Below are 17,667 nucleotides of genomic sequence, written 5' to 3' on the forward strand. Positions count from 1 at the left end.
CTCCGCAACGGGAGAGGCCGCAACAGCGAGAGGCCCGCGTGCCGCAAAAAACAAAAACAAAAACAAAAGACAAGGAGGTGACCTGCTTACCAGGACCAGTGTCCCACCCAAAGGTGACCAGGATAAAATCACAGGGAGGGGTGAAGGTGAGGTGGACCTTAAAGGCCACGCTAAGAGGTTAGACTATTTTCGCGTGGAGAGGGACATGGTCAGAGCTGTGCTTTCAGAATTTGTACTTGGCCATAGGGAGGAGGAGAGGTGAGGGACAGGAAAACTCGGCATGCCCGACGCGAGGCCCGGCACGGGAGAGGCAGGGCAAGAGAGGGAGGAAATCAGGAAGTGAGGCCAACTGGAAGGAAGCAGGAGCAGGGCCGCTGGCTGGAAGGGGTCCAGGGAGAGAGGGAGAAACCACTTCCCCTCTCCTTTCTGATGAGGGCAAGATTATTACTTGAGAGCAGCGCAGGACTTCCTAAAACACAGGACGAGAAGAGCCCTGAGCATGTGTCCCCCACAGAGGTCGCGGTACCCAAATCATGTGGTCACTCTGACCACCTCCGTCTACACTGGAGCTTCATCCACACTGAGCTCTGGCCTCCGGCCCTGGGGGACCCAGCAGTGCCCCTTCCTCTGGCAGCTCAGGGCCAAAGACAGGCACAGAGATCAATGGAACCCAAAGGCAAGTGGTGAGAGACGGAAAGAAAACTGTATGAAGAAACCAAGGTGCAGAGAGGTAAACAACTCGCCTGATATACAGCGAGTGCGTCCCAGAATCAGGATTCTAACGCAGGCTCCTCTGTGTAGACCTTGCCTGTACCACTCAGGGTCCCAGCAGGGAGGAAGCAGAGGAGTAAGCGCCCTGACCTCACTCCCTTCCTGCCTTCCCACTTGCCAGTGCCTCCCAAACAGAAGCCTGAGGGCAGCAGAGCCCCGTGTGGTACCCATCCTGTTGCATCCACACAGGTCGGCCTCCTGACGGGGACATGGAGGTTACCCAGCACCTCGTCACTCCCACAGCCAAGTCTCTGGTAGGTACCTGGGCCTCAGCTCCCTCCACCCTGCAATCCACAGGGCCGGCGAACGGCCTGGACTCCGCAGCAGGAGGCCGCCTGCCTCTCTGTACAAGGGCAAGACGCCTCCCATGCCTCCACCCCAAGCTGGTCCAGCAGCATCAAGCTCTCTCCTTCCTTCCTCATTCACACTCCCGGGCCCTGCCCTGTTTTCTATCATATGCAAAAATCTCAAAATAGCCTACATCCGTTAAGGCAGGCCATTGGGAGTGGCCGTCTTGAGAGAAGAGGGCCAGCTGGTGCCACTGCAGCCCAAGCCACCCACTCTGGGCCCCGGCCTGCCCCTCTTGCCCTCCCTGCCAGCCGTGCACATGAAGGCCTGGCTGCCGGTAAAAAGAAAGGGCTCCTATCTCTGATTCCACAGGGCCTCTGATAAGAAATGTCATCCCTTGCTGTGTAATATTACCTGGCCGGATAAGAATCTCTATCATGCTCAAACGTAGGCTGGCCACAGAACACAGAGCCCGGTGGTGCAGGATAATTTATTTGCTTAAGCTGAAAGCCCTGGGAGGCTGAGAGAAGTGCACTGAATGAAAGAGTAAGCCAAATTAGAACCTATCGAATTGGAGTTAGGATTGCTGCCCAGGGAAGGATGCAGCACCTGAGGACAATAGCGGGCCTGCCTCACTTTTCTCCCGACCCAATGAGCATTTTCACCTTCCTCTTTCCTCAAAGGGCACTTTCACTTATGTGATCGCATTTAATCCTCATGACAACCTCAAGAGAAGCATTCTTAGCCTCCTTTTACAGATCAGGAAATTGAGATTCAGCAAGGTTAAGTAACATGGCCAAGGTCACATGGGCAGCCACACCAGCGCGTGGAATCAAACCCATCGGGTCTGACTCACCAGCCTGCTGTCAGATCCGGAGTCCGCTCCCAGCTGCTGGGTCGCTTGGCTCATACAACAAAATTAATCAATTAAGTCAGACCGGCCTGACTGACAGCGTCAGCTACATGTTATCATCTCGAAGGTCCGTTTCAAGCCTCTCCCCCCAACCCCTTGAGTCTTTGTAATCTGGGGAATAATGAAGCCTGGCAGAGCATAGAGACTCAAGGGGCGGGGGTGGGTAGGCCAGGGACGGTACCCAGGAGAGCAGAAGGGACACCCGGGGCTTCCACTCCAGCCCATGTGTTTGAGGGGCAGGAGGCAGAAGGACACTGTGGGAAGAAAACTCCCCCGTCCGTTCATCATTCATGCGTTCACAGATACTAATGGGAAGGCTGTGGTGTGCCTGGATCTGGGCTTGGCCCAGGCGATAATATCCTTGCAGATGGACAGATCCTGCCCTCCTGGAGGGGTCTGTCTTCTGGGGCTTACAGATCAATAGAGGCGGGGACCACAGACTGTGTTCAGTGAGGACGTAGGAAGTACAGGTATCTGATTTGGGAGTGGTGGATGTGCATCAGTGGGGCCGTTAGGTTAGCACACTCTACACACTGCGATATGCCCTCCTTTCTTTCATTTTTTAAAATCAACATTGCTAAGGACGACAGTGGTGAACAGAACTTCAAGAGTGTTCCGTATCACTTCATAAAGCCACCCATTCTTTTTAACAGCTGTGGAGTACTCCATTTTATGGAGGCATTGTGATTTAATCAACCGATCCCCAACTGAGGAGCATGTAAATTGTGTCTCACTGGGGGAGAGGAACAGATGAAGCAGAGAGGACTATTAGGGCAGTGAAACTATGCCATATGATACTACCATGGTGGATACATGTCATTATACAGTTGTCATAGAATGTTCAACACCGAGAGTGACTCCTAATATAAACCATGGGCTTCGGGTGATAACGATGTGTTGGAGAATGTAGACTTGTCAGTTGTAACAAATATACCATTCTGGCACAGGAGGGAGACTATACCATTCTTGCTAGTGAGGGAGGCTGCATGTGGGGACAGAGCATATATGGGAACTCTCTATACCTTCCACTCAATTTTTCTGTGAACCTAATAATAATAAAATCAATTGATCAGGCAAGCGTGCATTTAGCTCAAAAATCTCAATTCCATTCTGTTTTCTTTTTTTTTAAATTTTTTTCTGTTTCTTTATTTTTGGCTGCGTTGGGTCTTCGTTGCTGCATGCAGGCTTTCTCTGGCTGTGGTGAGCGGGGGCTGCTCTTCGTTGTGGTGCACGGGCTCATTGTGGTGGCTTCTCTTGTTGCAGAGCACAGGCTCTAGGTGCGCGGGCTTCAGTAGTTGTGGCTCGCGGGCTCTAGAGCGCAGGCTCAGTAGTTGTGGCGCACTGGCTTAGTTGCTCTGCGGCATGTCGGATCTTCCTGGACCAGGGCACAAACCCATGTCCCCTGCACTGGCAGGCAGATTCTTAACCACTGCGCCACCAGGGAAGCCCTCTGTTTTCTATGGACTATTTTCCTCCCTAAGTTTGGGTCAAATTCTTCTGTTTCTTTACATATCCAGTAATCCAATTAAAAACTAGGCACTGAAGATAGGGGTAGGGGATTAAGAGGTACAAACTGCTACATATAAAATAAATAATCTACAAGCCTATATCGTACCGCACAGGGAATACAGCCAATATTTTATAACAACTATGAATTCAGTCTAATCTGTAAAAATTTTGAATCGCTATGTTGTCATCCCAAAACTAATACAATATTGTAAATCAGGGGTCCCCAACCCCCGGGCCACGGACCACTGCTGGTCCACGGCCTGTTAGGAACCGGGCCACACAGCAGGAGGTGAGCGGCGGGAGAGCGAGGGAAGCTTCGTCTGTATTTACAGCCGCTCCCCATCGCTCACATTACTGCCTGAGCTCTGCTTCCTGTCAGATCAGCGGTGGCATTAGATTCTACTGTGTACAGCGCATGTGAGGGATCTAGGTTGCGCGCTCCTTGTGAGAATCTAATGCCCGATGATCTGAGGTGGAGCTGAGGCTGTGATGCTAGCGCTGGGGAGTGGCTGCAAATACAGATTATCATTAGCAGAGAGGTTTGACTGCACAGAGACCATAATAAATCAATTGCTTGCCGACGCATATCAAAACCCTATCAGTGAGTGGCAAGTGACAATTAAGCTGTATCTTACAGACTAGACTGGACGTAAGCAACACACGTCAGGTGTCACTGTCTCCCATCACCCCCAAATGGGACCAGCTAGTTGCAGGAAAACAAGCTCAGGGCTCCCACTGATTCTGCATTATGGTGAGCCGTAAAATTATTTCATTATATGTTACAATGTAATAATAATAGAAATAAAGCGCACAATAAATGTAATGTGCTTGAATCATCCTGAAACCGTCCCCCACCCCGTTCCGTGGAAAAACTGTCTTCCACGAAACCAGTCCCTGGTGCCAAAAAGTCTGGGGACTGCTGCTGTAAATCAAATACACCTCAATTTAAATACAAAAATAAAATAAAAATTAGGCATTGTATGTCAATAAGTAAATAGAGAAATAAGTAAATAAAAACTGTCTCACTGTTTGCTATTTCCAACAATGTTGAGATGAAGATCCTATTCACCTTATCTGCAACTACGCATGTATTTCTGCGGAATAAACTCTGAGAGTTCAGCCAGCAACTTTAAGCTCGACTTTTCCTGCCCCCTTCACTGTGGCCGTGGCAAAGTCTCACACTGGGTCTTGACAGCTAGGGGCTCCCCGTGTGCCCGCCCTCTTCAGAGCCTGGGAGGGCCGTCCTAAAAGCACCTTCCTCCTCCTTGCTGAGCATCTGCTTCCATTCCCACAACAGCACACGAGCAAACAAACAAATGTCACTCGGGCTGCTGAGACACCACTCCTCTTGCTTCTGCCTTGCCTGGCGCGTGGTGGTTGAGTTCAGGAATCGAGCTGGACACTAAACGAGACACCTACCTCTCTTCACCCAGGCTGCTCCCAGAACTGGCTGGCTTTCTTCTTTTTCTTGTGGGCCCCGAGATGTTCAAGAGTGCAGAGAGCCCAAGGCTGGAGAGAAGCAAATCTCCACAGGAGCTCGGAACTCCTCTGAAACCTCAGCCCGGCCTGGGAAAACACAGTAAATAATGTCAATTATGCGATGTGGAGCCCGAGACACCCTGAAGAAAAGAATTCATTACAAAAAGAAAAATCCTCTGATATTCAGAAGATAAAAAGAATATGTCTTCGTGGCTGAAATAAAGTGGAACCTAAGGTAAAGGACGTCATCCTACACGTGGGAGGCTGGCCATCCACTGGTAGATGCCGAGTGAGGAGAGCAAACCATGAGTGAGACAGAGCCCCACTCCTCCAGGAACTCGTGATCCACAGAGGAAGGCATCACTGACTCTTCCTTCGTAGATGAGAGAAGAGGATATTTGAGCTAGGTATTGAAGAGCAGAAGTTCACCAGGCAGAGAAAGGTGGGGAGCTTTTCAAACAGTATTAACAGCATGTGTGACATGGAGTGTGAAAGAACGGTCTGCCAGCGGTCAGACTGTAAGGGGAATCCCTCACAGGCTGTGCTAAGGGTTTGCCCTTCCCCCACAGATGCGATGGGGACTCCTAGAGGCTCTTGAGCAGCAGGGTGACAGATCAGATCGAGGCCTCAGCATCACCGTGAAGGATCAGCTGGTGAGAGCAAATTCTCAGCTGAGTGCGAACCAGTTCATCACAGAGCAGAGCAACAGACATAGTGATTAAAACAGTGGCCTCTGGAGCCAGCTCTCTGTCTTCAAGTCCCAGCTCTGCCCCTACCAGCTTGAGCAAGTCTTCTCATCTGTGAAATGGGGATGACATCAGCAGAGGTCTCTTTGTGCTAGAACAGGGTCCAGTACACAATAGGGACACAAGACATGACCTCTTTGGGACTTCTCCATCCCCCTATTCCCCTAGCGTCCTCATTCAGCACTGCCAGTTCTTTTGAAACGCAAGTGGCCATCAATCTGAGCAAAGGCGGGCAAGGTTTGATTTAGGAGGGCTGGAACTCGGTCTGAAATAGAGTTTGGGAACTGCTAGAACTGTCAGCTTTCCCAACAGCCCTGTAACAGGGATGATCTGAGATCGTGGTTCTTGATGCCGCTTCACCAGAGAATCCCGGGGGGAGATGTTATAACCCCAATGCCTGGGCTCCACTCCTGACTAATTTTAAGTCAGAATCTTTGGGGGTTGGGTCCTGGCAGCAAGATATTTAAATTCCTCAGATGATTCCAATGTGAAACCACGTTTGAGAACAACTGATCTATGAGTCAAATTGAGCAGGAAAGGGAACGCTGGCAGAAGGAAAAGTGCCACCACCCCAAGCTGTGTCACCTCCAGAAGCTACTCGGCCCTCCAGGCTTCTGTTTCCTCCCCAGCTGGGTGGGTGTGACGATGCCTGGACCCTGAACACCTCACAGGGCAGTGGGAGGCCACCCTGAGCTAACAGATTGAGAGTGCCCACGTCACTAACGTTGTGACACACCCCTCAAAGCTCTTCTGGCAACAGAGAAGGGCCCCGCACACCAACGATGCAACCAGGAAGGGAACTAGTGGCAAAAGCACCGGTTAGGTGTGGAGAGCTAGTAGTGGCCCTAGGTCCTCTCACTAACCAGCTGTGTTACTAGCAGTCCCACCTTTCTGAGCCTCGGTTTCTTCAGCGGTTGACTAGGGATGAGTCCTGACTTACCAATCAGACAAAGGGAGAGTGGGGTGCAAGGCAGGAGGATGTAGGTTGAGCTCTGAAGGGTCAGGCTCATGCAGAGCATTTTGATTTAGCGTCTTCTAGGTCTTCACTGGAATGTGAAAAGTTCTGGAGAGAGGAAATGCCCCCTTCGACAACTGCTGTGACTGAAGGGAGTGGGGGAGACGAGGGGCCGTGGAAGCTTTCTTCGGGGCAGGCTAGCGGGGAGCCCGCCAGCGTCCAAGTAGGGGTGGGTGATAGGGCAGCAGGGCAGGGTGTGGCCGAGGGCTGCCCTGGCCGAGACATTAAGATAGGAAGTGCTATCTGGGAACAATGGAACTACTGTACCGTTGTCCCAGCCTGGATCTGACCAGAGGGGATAAGACTCCAGGAAATACATCCCCCAACAGCTGGCCAGAGTGGTCCCGACAAACCATGGGCCCCTTTATTTGTTCATTCATTCACTCGTTCGTGTGCCCCGCACTAGTGCACGTCAACCACGTACCAAGAATTGTGTTAGAAGGCGGGGATGCCGAGATGAATAAGGCTCGGTCTGCACCCTTAAGAGGGACAAAGGTAAGTAGGGCAAAGAAAGAAGTAACATTTAAGTATAACACCATGTGCTAAAACACAGCAACAATAATGATAAGAGCCACAACTTAGTGATGGCCAACCAAGCACCAGGGTGCCAAGCATCCTGGCATTTTCTATTTAATATCTCAAATCCTCAGTGTCTTCTCCAAGTAAGAGTTCTTGTTCCATTTTACAAATACGGAAACTGAGGCTCAGAGAGGCTGATTACTCGACACAGATCACACAGCAACTTCAGAGGCTGGGCTCATATCTGAATTCAGGGCAGTGTTCCTTCAGCGCCTGGGCTCTTTCCCCATAGCTGCTGTAATCCAAAGAATCACAAGATTACAAGACAAAGTATCCTCCCCCATGTACCTCTTACACGCACCGTCCCCTCGTTTGGAGAAAACAGTTTAAAAACCATAACAAGCAAACAAGGAAAAAAAATGAGGCATGGCACCCAGCCTGGAGTTATTGCTCAATACATGCTGACAGACAGAGAAAGACAAATATCATATGATATCATTTAAATGCAGAGTCTAAAAAAAAACAACACACAAATGAACTTATTTACAAAACAGAAACAGACTCACACAACGAACTTAGGGTTACCAGAGGGGAAGGGTGAGGCGGAGGGATAGATTGGGGGTCTGGGATTGACATGTACACACTACTATATTTAAAATAGATAGCCAACAAGGACCTACTATATAGCACCGGCAACTCTGCTCAATATTATGTAACAGCCTAAGTGGGAAAAGAACTTGAAAAAGAATAGAAACGTGTATATGTATAACAATCACTTTGCTGTACACCTGAAACTAACACAACATTGTTAATCAACTATACTCCAATATAAAATGAAAAGTTAAGAAAAAAAATAAACATGTCCAATAGTTCAAGGATGCTTAAAAAAAAATACATGCTGACAAATCAGAATCCAACTATAAGAGCATCTGAGCAGTGGGGCAGGGGTGTGAGGTATTTGGGATCCAGCAGGCCTGGGTTTGAATCCCGGCTTCGGTATTTACACCTCCCTGAACCTCAGTTCACTAATCTTAAAGATGGGAGCAATAAAACCTTCCAAAGGACAACTGGGACGAGGTCCAGAAAATGGAGACAATTTCCTGCCCTTTAAGATCTCTGCAAGCCCCGCCTCAGCCTTGGGTGAAAGAAAAAAGCAAGTGAAAGGACAACCAGGAGAGACACCGGCATGTTTTGGAAGCTCCCACCAACTCTGGAAATAGGCACCACACCGGGAACTCGACATCTTCAACAGAGTGCCGTTTCCCTCCCTTGGACTGGGCAGCCCTCCGGGAAAGGGCACGAACTCGCTTTAATTCTGGCGCCACACCTGCCCACCGGCCTGGGTGCCACCTAATCTTCTCAAGACTGCACCCACTGATGCCTGAGTACTGCTCAGAAAGCTGGGGTGCAGCCAAACGGGGGTGTCCCGGGGCAGGGGACAGCTGCTGCGGGAATGATGACCCTTATTACTTCTAGTTAACATTTACTAAATCCTTACTGTGTGGCAGGCACTGCACTTAGTTTTTCTGTTTTTTGTTTTACCGGCAGGGAGGCATTCACGGTTTAAATTAGAATTTAAACCTTTAGATTTAAATGATTCCAGACTCTTCAGCTGCTGGTAGCTGGGTGATCTTGAGTAAGTCGCTTTACCTCCCTGTGCGCTTTACCTCCCTGTCTGGGCCTGGAGGTCAGCTCTAAAATAGAGACTCATCTGTTCAACCCATATTTAGTAGCCACCTACCCACGCTCCAGGGACTAAAGCAGTAAACACAAGTAACAGAGATCTCGGCATTTGCAGGGTTCGAGAGGGGGCGGGGGTGGAAGACAGTCAACAAACAGACAAATAAGCAAGTAACTACATAGGGGGTCAGATGGTCATATGATACGTGTTGCAGAGACCAGTAGAGGAAGAACGGGAGAGGGAGATGTGGGGGGGGAGGGGGTGAGGTGGGTACTTTTTATACAGAGTGGCCAGGATGGCCTCTCAGGTAAGGAGACATTTGAGACACGTGTGTGTGTGGATGCACGTGTGTGATGTTTATTGAGCACTTACTATATTCCAGGTAGCCATTCCAGGGTTAGGTTAGGTGTTTCACGTGGATTGACTCATTGTACCCTTTCCAACATCCCTAGAAGGAAGACGGCGATACTTTCCCTACTTTACAGAGGACAAAATGGAGAAACATTGTTTAAATGACTTGTTCAGGTGACCCAGGTGATTAAGAGCAGAGTAGGCTGTGGGCCTCTGAACTGCACACACTACTTCTTCCATTCCTAGAACCCCGTTTGCCAGCAAGTGATGCTCTGTGGATCGTTACTGTGATCACCATCAAGATGCCTAGGAGATAAGAAGCAGAGGACGAAAGGAGAGGGAAGCACAGCTCCTGGCACAAAATACACATTTGAAACCCATTTGGAAAATAAAGGCGCGGTGACTGTAGACGCCTCGTCCTCTCTGTCTGTCTCTGAGAGACACAACACCTTCACTCCCTTTTTTATTCATCTTTACTTAATTTCCTCGAGAGAAGAAGACCTGAGGTTCTGCATCCATTTTTAGGCTGACTTCCGATCTGCAGCTTTGTTCAAGGTCCTGATGGCTTCCACGCCAAAGGCAAAAGCCACCCATCAAACTCACGACAGCACCTCTCCCTTCTCAGGGTCATCATTCCAGAGCCAACCTTGGGGGTTTTCTGCTCAAGCCACAGCCTCCAGCAATGGGGAAAAGGGGAGGACGGGCGGCCGACGATGGTTCTGCAAGGTCCCAGGAAGCAGACGTGGTAACATTCCGAGGCGGACTCCTCCTTTGAAAGACTGGCATCTGCCTCGGAGATTCTCATCCTCCAAAAGGCCAGAAAGAGCTACTTTGTAAAGACTGTTGAAGAACCTGCTTCCAGGGAGCCTCCATGATGCGCTTTTTCTCTGGTTTCCCAGTGGACTGGAGCTCCCAGAGGCAAGGTCTCAGGATTTTGCCCCGTATACCTCGCATCTGTAGGGAGAGCATGTTTCGTGAGTGGATCCAGAGATGGACGGATGCAAGGGAAGGAGAAAAGGGAAAGGGAGGGAGGGGAGGAAGGAAGGAGGTGTGCAGTGGAGGGTGAGCAAAACAAATTCTATGGCATGACATCAGGGGAGGTAGAAAGAAAAGGGGAAACAGATGAAAGCAAAGTGTCCATTAGTATGGAATAGTTGGAAAAAAACATGGAATACTATGCGGCAGTTAAAAAAGAGTGAGGTATGTGGACACACAGAGAAAAGCTACAAGTTACACTGCTGAGTGAAAAACGAATACATTGAAATAACTGATTCCCTCTAGATCTGGATGCCATAGAGTCCATGGAACCAGAGACAAGGCTGGTGGCTAGATCTGGGGTTAAATCCCAAGGAGATCAGCTGACCGAGTCCACTGCCTCAGCGGACATTTCCACCCACGAGGAAAGGAAGGCCACACCTTCCCTCTAGGCCTCTAGGCAACAGTGATCTCATGACCCCGTTTCTAGTCTGGCTTTGGTCCCCCGGTACCTTGAAGGCAAAACAAATCAAATGAGCAACCTTCCGCTCCTGGGCCCCAGCCCGTGATAATCCACAAAGAACAGCGCGTTTGCACGGAGCTGCAAACTGAAAACCAACGGGCTCTTTCTGGCTACAGGTTCCACCCACAGGATGTTTAAAATATTTCTCAACTAACTGCCTACATCTAAAAATTCAGGAAATTTCATTACAAGATCCAAAAATGTATTTGGCAACCCTGGTCCCACACAAGACAACAGCTGGTTGAATGCTGAGGGCAGGGTGGTCCTTTATTCAAGGTATGTACGCTCCCGCTGGCTGGAGCCCCATCCCTCAGAGACGACCAAGCCCAAACTCAACCCAGATGAAGATGCCACTGCTCAGAAAGGTGAGAAAACTTGCCCAAGGTCACACAGCAAGCCAGGGGTAGGATGGGAACTAGAGCTCAGTATTCCTTACACAAAGGTCTGTGTCCCTTCTACCTGCCAGGCTGCACCTCTTCTCATTTAGAACCAGTCACAGCCTTAGGAAGTAGATAAGCCATTTGACATCTGGCTAGAACAAGGATCCCGGTGTCACCTTGAGTCCGGAGCAAAATCCAACTCAGGCAGAAGTGACACCACAGGCGACACAGGGGCCCCAGCACACGGCACCATAATTAGCCCAGACCTGATCATCATCATCGGGACGCCTCTTGTTCAATGTTATTCTTTGCTTCATGGTTTCCACATCCAGAGGAACAATACTTCCCTAAAAGCCCACCTACACAGTTCTTGGAAAATATAGGTTAAACATTCTGCCTCACGCACAAAGAAACAAGGACCAAAGAGGGCGAGGGAAATTCATCCCCACAGTCCTGCACTTTTCATTATTCACCCCAAAGGTTTTTTAAGTCGCCAAGTTCAAATAACCCTGTTCCTTGGGGCTGCAGAACTATTTTTACCAACAGTTTCCAGAGAGGAGGCTCCAAGGCTTTTAACAGATGGGATTACTGGGTATCAAGAGACATGAAATGGCTTCAAGAGGCTGGAGGTTAGGGGAACTGAAGATGGGTTGGGAGGAAGATGCTGGAATAATCCGTTTCTGACACAGGAGAAGGAACAGCTGATTCCATTCTGCTGTCCAGAACCGTGGAGGAGCTGAGACACAGGAATTGCGAAACATCAGTCAAAGAAGTAAGTGGCTCCACTGGGACCATTTCCCAACCTTCCAAAACAAATAAGGAGATAGATGGGTCTGGCTTTAAGAAGAGGCAGCATCCAGTGATGGAGGATGGCCGGCACATAGTAAGTGCTCAGTAAATGTTACATACACATACGGTTTCTGAATCTCGCCACTTGGGATGGATAGCCCAGTGGACCAATCCTCTCTATCCACATGTGCCCTCTAGGTGTCCACGCCCAGTCTCAAGGCTTAAATAACGTGGCTCCCAAATAGGGACCTAAATACTTATCCCTTTACTCCATGTCCTAGTCTGGGCTTTCCAAAGAAACAGACAAAGAAATAATAGGGGAGAGAGAGATAATTTTAATGAATTGGCTCACACATTTGCCGTAGAGGCTGGCAAATCCAAAATCTGCAGGGTGGGCCAGCAGGATGGAGACCCGGGGAAGAAGTGATGCTGCAGCTCAAGTCTGAAGGCTGTCCGGAGGCCGAATTCCCACTTCCTTGGGGGCCTTCAGTCTTTTTTCCCTGAGGCCATCAACTGATTGGGCGAGGCCCACCCACATCATGGAAGATAATCTGCTTCCCTCAGAGTCTACTGACATAAATGTTAATCCCATCCAAAAATGCCTTCACAGTCATATCTAAACTGGTGTTTGACCAAATGTCTGGATACCTAGCCAAGCTGACACACGAAATTAGCCTTCACACGGCAGATTCGTATAGCCAGCTGCTTCCTGAATATCTCCACTTACATGTCTAACAATGCCTGACTAACACCTCAAACATCATGATTCTACCCCTACCCACCACACTTCTCCACTGATCCCCCATAAGAATAAATGGAAACTTCAGTCTCTACTTGCTCAAGGTGAAATCTTGGGATCACCCTTTTCCGGATACCCTGTAATCCAATCCACCAGCAAATTCTACCTTTGTGATATATTTACATCTGATCACTTCTCACAATCGCCTCTGCAACCACGTGGCCAGGCCACCATCATCCCTTCCCTGGATTTCTGCAGTAGCCTCTTAACTGGTCCATCTGCTTCCACCTTTGCCACTTTCAGAGCATTTCCAGCACAGCAGCTAGAACGATCCAGTTAAAACACAAGTCAGATCTGCTTTGAAGCCTCCAATGGCCCCATTTCAGCAGAGGTAACAGCCAACAACCCTACCACGACCCTCTATGAATTATTCCATCTCTGAGTCTTTCCTGCTCTTTGTGGCTGGACCACATTTCTCCCCGGGGGTGAAACGCCCACCTCTCAGTTCCCAGATGGGGCACTTCCTGAAGCCCAGCCAGCGCCCACCGGAGCCTTATAAGCCAAGTAATGACCATGAAGACAGAGCATTAACCTGAGGACAATGCTGGGGGACAGGGGGAGCTGAAGGGTATTAACTAAAATAGAGGAGGGTACCGGCCGGGTTGTGCGTCTTTGAAAGACTCCCTAAGGCAGCTGGTGTGGATTATTCTCTGAACTGTGTTGTAAAAGAAGAATTAGGTGGTGGCCAGGTAAGCAGTGGGAGGACGGGCAGGGGGAAGGGAGGAGAGGTGAGAACTCGTGCAGGTGCGCAGCATCTTCTAAGAGCACCCTGCCAAGCGGCTGCTACCGATTCACACACCCGCAGCCAGAGGAATCGAGGGAGCAAAGATAGAAAGAAGATGCGGTATTTGACTGGCCAGGAGGAAGAAAGCCTCCCGATGGCCCAGAGGAGGGGAAAAGCATGGTGCCAAGTGGACGGCAGGGAGAGGGGACTCATTCTCCCTCCCCACCCTCCTGCGTCCCTCTCCCTTCGACAGGACCTGAGCGCAAAGGCTCGGATGCTACAAGGTCCCTTCTGTGTTCTGAGCCCTTGTCTGGAGACTCTGGGGGAGGGAGAGAGCAGCTGCCGTCCCTTATCCTGCAGAACATTAAGCGGACCACCCAGGACCTGCCCAGCTACTCAGCAGGGCGTTTCGTCACCCAGGGCAGGTTCAAGGTCCCTGTGGGGTCTCCTCCCACTGCGGCCGAGGGAGACCAGCTCTCACCACTTCACAGAGGTGGCTCTCAATGAGCAGGACACAGCTCGCTCCAGAGCTTGTTCCTCTCAGCAATAAAGGAGTTTGCCCCCGACAGTCAGCTAATGGGAACTGTTCATGAATACACGGAACGATCCTGAAAGGGCCTGAGCCAGGACTAAGCAGGGGCTCAGGGCTGGTGAGAGGGTGTCTTGATTACTAACAGGGTCCTGTAATTCCAGAGACCACCACCCTTGAGCCCATTAAAGCACGTGCCGCCACCGGTAATTCTCTGATTTCTTTCCCAGCCTCCTGTTTGTCATCTGCACACCCCACGTGACCGCAGGCCTTCCCGGCAGCACCCTTGCGCCCAGGGAAATGCAGGATGCGTGGAAAGCGCTGAATAAGTAAGTGCTGAACGGTAACGCTACTCTAGGCTGCATGGGGAGAAGACAGGAAGGAGACTCCTGGAGAAACCTGGAACTCAGAGGAAACTTCTTCCATGGACATGGATCCAAATCCTTGATTTCAAACAGCGAGATGGAAGCTTAGACCAGTGACTACAGCTGGGTCTCAGGATTCCTCCCTGGCTGGGAAGCGTGGCGAGAGCCGGGGTCAAGCTACTTCTCAACTGGTTAAAATGTCTACCAGAGACTGCACACAAAGGCCCTCAAATACCAAGCTTCCTTGCTGGATACTGGACAGAATGAGATCAACTCAGCCTGGTGACACAGATCAGAAACGCCAACTGGCCGATATTCTTACGTAAGACAGCGGAGAAATTAACACTTAACAAAATGTGTTTAGTTGAAAAACTCCCTCGCAGGGAGGCAGAACCAATAACAGGGATGTCTGGAGTTGCAAATGTTGGGACTTGCCAGTTCAAAGAAGTGGCTCTTTTCTTTTCTTTTTTTTTTTTTAACATCTCTATTGGAGTATAATTGCTTTACACTGTTGTGTTAGTTTCTGCTGTATAACAAAGTGCATCAGCTATACATATACATATGTCCCCATATCTCTTCCCTCTTGCATCTCCCTCCCTCCCACCCTCCCTATCCCACCCCTCTAGGTGGTCACAAAGCACCGAGCTGATCTCCCTGTGCTATGCGGCTGCTTCCCACTAGCTATCTACCTTACGTTTGGTAGTGTATATATGTCCATGCCACTCTCTCACCTCGTCCCAGCTTACCCTTCCCCTTCCCAGTGTCCTCAAGTCCATTCTCTACGTCTGCGTCTTTATTCCTGTCCTGCCCCTAGGTTCTTCAGAACCATTTTTTTTTTAATTTTTGGATTCTATATATATATGTGTTAGCGTACGGGATTTGATTTTCTCTTTCTGACTTACTCACAGAAGTGGTTTTTAAAGGAGGGTGATTTTGCTCTCCACCCTGCCGGCCCCCAGGGAACATTTGCCAATGTCTGGAGGCATTTTTGATGGTTATGACTGGGGAGGGGATGCTACTTGCCTCCAATGAGTGGAGGCCAGGGATGCTGCTAAACATCCTATGGTGGGGAGGACCCCCCCCCCGCCCCGCAAACAGCTGAGAAGCATCCAGCGCCAATGCCAAAACAGTGCTGAGGGTGGGAAACCCTGGACCCTAAAGGCAGTCAGGGAAGAGTGCACTTAATTCCAGAGTTAGCTGTAAAGTCTCTCATGAACACCCAGCAGTCATTGCAATAAAAGGCGAACTCCTCTCACTGCAGGTGATCTGGCCCTGCCCTCCTCCAGGAACTGATGCAGCCCCTCTCCGCTTCGCCCCGCACTCCTCCCGCCCTGGCCCTCTTGCTGCCCCTCTCCCCTGCAAGGTCTCTGCAGACGCCTTCCTGCTCAGGCCTTGCCTCCTTGTCCCCAGGCGCTCAGGAGGTCCCCTCACGTGGCCATCTCTGCCGAGCCGCTGAGCCCAGGGTTCTCTTCCCCAGCACTTTACTTTCTCATCAGAAGTTGCAATTATTTGAACTGTTTATTCCCATGTTCCCGTCTCTCCACTGCACTAAAGACTTTAAGATCCCTGAGGGCAAGGGTTACAGCGGTCTTTCACACCCTTGTATTCCAGGGCTGGGCACCGCAGACACCCGAGGAGTATTTTCTGCACGTCTGAATGGATGCACGACGGGACTGCTGTGGAGTCGAAAGGGATAGTGAATGGGAAGGGCACTGTCCAGTCCCACGTGAAAAATAAGTCATCCGGGGGCTTCCCTGGTGGCGCAGTGGTTAAGAATCCGCCTGCCAATGCAGGGGACACAGGTTCGATCCCTGGTCCAGGAAGATCCCACATGCCGCGGAACAAATAAGCCCGTGCGCCACAACTACTGAGCCTGCGCTCTACAGCCTGTGAGCCAGGACTACTTAGCCCGCGCGCCACAACTACTGCAGCCCGTGTGCCTAGAGCCCATGTTCTGCAACGAGAGAAGCCACCGCAATGAGAAGCCCATGCACCACAATGAAGAGTAGCCCCCAGGGCTCGCTGCAACTAGAGAAAGCCCGCGTGCAGCAATGAAGACACAACGCAGCCAAAAAAAAAAGAAAAAAAAATCAAAATAAATAAGTCATCCGTGTGTGTGTGCCAGAGGCGGTCCTTGGGCGAGCTGTGCTGGTGGTCAGGAAGAGTTGGAGGAACTCGTTTTGCTTTGGGCTCTGTTATGGGTTGAACTGTATCCCCCAAAGAGATACATTGAAATCCTAACCTGTAAATGTGATTTTATTTTGAAATAGGGTCTTTGCAGATACAATCAAGTTAAGATGAGGCCATACTGGTTTAGGGTGCCCTGAATCCAATGACCGGGGTCCTCATAATGAGAGAGATGCAGAGACTCACAGACACACACAGAGAAGTCCATGTGAGGATGGAGGCAGAGCTGGAGTGAGGCAGCCACAAGCCAAGAACCCGAAGGATTGCTAGTGACACCAGAAACTAGGAAGACACGAGGAAGGGTCCTTACCCTACAGGTTTCAGAGGAAGCACAACCTTGCCAACACCTTGAGTTTGGAATTCTGGACTCCAGAACTGTGAAGGAATACATTTCTGTTGTGCATGGCAGCCCTGGGAAACTAATCCAGGCTCTAACACCCTGACAGGATCCTTTGGAAGAAGGGAAGAGTCAGCCAGGATCCCTGGACAAAAAAGCTCTTCTTAAAAGTCATGAGGCTGGGACTTCCCTGGTGGCGCAGTGGTTAAGAATCCGCCTGCCAATGCAGGGGACACAGGTTCGAGCCCTGGTCCGGGAAGATCCCACATGCCGCGGAGCAGCTAAGCCCGTGCGCCACAACTACTGAGCCTGTGCTCTAGAGCCCATGAGCCACAACTAGAGAAAGCCCGTGCGCAGCAACGAAGACCCAACACAGCCAAAAATAAATTAAATAAATAAATAAATAAATAAATAAATAAAGTCACGAGGCTGCCCCTCATTCCCTGGGTAAACCGCCCTGACTCTCCCTCACCAGCCTAAGCACAAGACGCGCCAGAGACTCTAGTGCCACCTGAAGATCCAGAGGCTGGGTGGGGTCTGCAGCCACTGAGGGCTAAGGAATACGCAATCCATATGCAGTAAGCACTCAGTAAATACCGTCGGATGACTGATGGACCAATCAATTAGCAAGATGGCTGAGCCCAGTGACAGCACTCCGAGGTAATTAGCCACCACCTTCCCGTTTACCATCAGTGGGGATTTTCAGATGGACACCTAAGAACCTAAGATGCACTGTGCCTCTCCGTGGAGCCTCTCATTCATTCTCCATCCAGGGGGCATCAGGACA

General features: G+C 50.2%; 1 long non-coding RNA gene across 8 annotated transcripts in view; it reads right to left on the bottom strand.

Annotated features, from left to right (window-relative positions):
* Positions 1 to 17,667, bottom strand: part of LOC114895379 — a 376,741-nt gene that overhangs the window by 166,414 nt on the left and 192,660 nt on the right. For all 8 annotated transcript variants that reach the window (XR_003793521.1, XR_003793522.1, XR_003793520.1 and 5 more), the window contains exon 4: positions 4,901 to 5,047. This is a non-coding gene — a long non-coding RNA (uncharacterized LOC114895379). The remainder of the gene's footprint in view (positions 1 to 4,900; positions 5,048 to 17,667) is intronic.

Source organism: Monodon monoceros, unplaced genomic scaffold (assembly GCF_005190385.1).
Source record: "Monodon monoceros isolate NGI ecotype Baffin Bay Population unplaced genomic scaffold, NGI_Narwhal_1 Super_Scaffold_14, whole genome shotgun sequence".
In the NCBI taxonomy this organism is placed as follows: Eukaryota; Metazoa; Chordata; class Mammalia; order Artiodactyla; family Monodontidae; genus Monodon; species Monodon monoceros.